The sequence below is a fragment of the Theobroma umbraticum genome, unplaced genomic scaffold (assembly GCF_002168275.2).
Source record: "Theobroma umbraticum cultivar Fairchild unplaced genomic scaffold, ASM216827v3 scaffold_459.0, whole genome shotgun sequence".
Taxonomy (NCBI): Eukaryota; Viridiplantae; Streptophyta; class Magnoliopsida; order Malvales; family Malvaceae; genus Theobroma; species Theobroma umbraticum.
This window is the reverse complement of record NW_018397286.1, coordinates 780,040-782,103: the sequence shown is the minus strand read 5'-3', so window position 1 is coordinate 782,103 and position 2,064 is coordinate 780,040. Positions and strand designations below refer to the sequence as shown.

General features: G+C 35.9%; 1 non-coding gene and 1 pseudogene across 1 annotated transcript; one reads left to right on the top strand and one right to left on the bottom strand.

The window, feature by feature from the left end:
• The window catches only part of LOC149526241 (uncharacterized), an 846-nt pseudogene extending 385 nt beyond the window's left edge, over positions 1 to 461 (bottom strand).
• Positions 462 to 1,182: 721 nt separating this feature from the next.
• Positions 1,183 to 1,289, top strand: LOC149526240 (small nucleolar RNA R71). The gene has a single exon (XR_016352215.1). It is a non-coding gene; the product is annotated as a small nucleolar RNA R71 (small nucleolar RNA).
• The last annotated feature ends 775 nt before the right edge of the window (positions 1,290 to 2,064 follow it).

Here is a 2,064-nt window from a genome sequence, read left to right as displayed (position 1 = left end):
AATAAATTACCAATAGTGCAAGGGATTGTGAAACTACCTAGATCTTTGAGTTTTGGTGGCAATTTATTTTGGAGAATTGCACTACACTCTTTTGTAAGGGAGACAGTTTTAAACTCACTTAGCTTTCTCTTTTTGGAGATAATGTCCTTCAAGAACTTGACATAGTTGGGCATTTGTTCAAAAGCTTCAGAAAAAGGAATATTTATCTATAATTTCTTAATGACGATGAGGAAATTCTGAAATTACTTTTCAAGCTTTTGCTCTTGGAGCCTTTAGGGACAAGGTGGAGGATGGATGACTTGAGAGGCTCCTTAATTTTCAGCCTTGACATCTTCTTTTTGTTCAATTTCATTCTCGTTCTCATGCATTCCTTCCTTATCAACATGTTCATTCTCAAGTTCAACTGCTTTTTCATTCACCCCTTCAATCTCTTTCACACTCCTTAAAGTGATGCTTGGCATTGTTCTTTACCTTTAGGATTGATTTGTGTGTCACTAGGTAAGGAACCTTGAGGTCCATTGTTGATGGAATTTGCAAGCTGCCCCACTTAGGTCTGAAGATCTCTTAGGGAGACTCTTTGACTTTGAATTAAAGCATCAGTCTTGGACATATATTGCAAGATAAGTTCTTCCAATCAAGACTTCTTTTCAGGAATTTGTGGCCTAGCTTGTTGTCGAAAACTAGGAGCATGACTGGTTTTGGATTGGAAGGCCCTGCATTGTTACTCCATGAAAAGTTAGGGTGGTTTCTCCAACTAGGATTGTAAGTACTGGATTATGGGTTATTTTGCTGTCTATTGAAGTTCCCCACAAATTGGACTAATTTAGAATTGTATGGACATTGATCATTTGAATGGTGATCTCCACACATCTCACAAACTACAAATGTATTTTGCACTGCATGAACTCCCAATGTGCCAAACTTCTTGGACAATGCAACCACTTGCGCAGCTATTTAACCAGTTAAGGTGCCAAGTGCATCAATTTCATAAGCTCCAATAGCTTTTCTTGGAGTTGATCTTTCTAAAGGCCATTGATAATTATTCGAGCCCATCTCTTCGAACTAATTATAAGCATCTATAGCATTCTTACTCATTAATGCCCCACTAGTGGTAGCATCAATTGTGGTTTTTATTGACCCAACCAGCCCATTGTAGAATGTCTGAACTTGCAACCATCAGGAATCCCATGATGTGGACATCTTCTCAATAGTTTTTTCAACCTTTCCCACGCTTCATATAAGGACTCACCATCAAATTGTGTGAAAGAGGTGATATCATTCCTCATATTTATAGTCTTTGCAAGCGGAAAGAACTTTGCAAGAAACTTTTGAGCCAAGTCTTTCCATGTAGTGATAGACCCATTGGGCAATAAAATAAGCTAGCTTGTTGCTTTATCCCTCAAAGAAAATGGAAACAGTCTCAATCTAATAGCATCATCAGTTACTTAATTGTATTTAAAGGTATTGTACATCTTTAGGAAACTTACCAAATGAGAATTAGGATCATCACTTGGTAACCCACCAAATGGGACTGAAGACTGAATCATTTGAATTTAAATTAGTTTAATTTTGAAATTATTTTCATTGATGGAAGGTCTCCTAATGCTTTGGTGCAAACCTTACAATAGGGGAACAACATAATCTCGCAATGCTCTATTTGCTTTAGGAACCAAATTAATGGCATTATTGCCATTGTTATTGTTATTCCCAGTCATTGTCTAATTTAAAGCTGCGACTTGCAAATTCTCCCTTTAACGTCTTTTGAATGTTCTTTCTATCGTAGAATCAAATGGAACAAGATTCAAGTTATTTTTTCTTTGCATAAATTGACCAAAGATATCTGCAAACAACAAAATGTAATATTAAAAAAAAAGTTGAAGTAAGACTAAATTGCCTGGTATTAGTATTAGTATAAATTCTAGAAACAATTCCCTGGCAACGGCACCAAAAACTTGTCAGTTAAAATTCTATTATGCAAGTATATGTATCAAATAGATAGTATATTAGCAAGCAGAGTATCGGTCCCATGGAGAATTGATCTAAACTTTTACGAAATACTAAAAT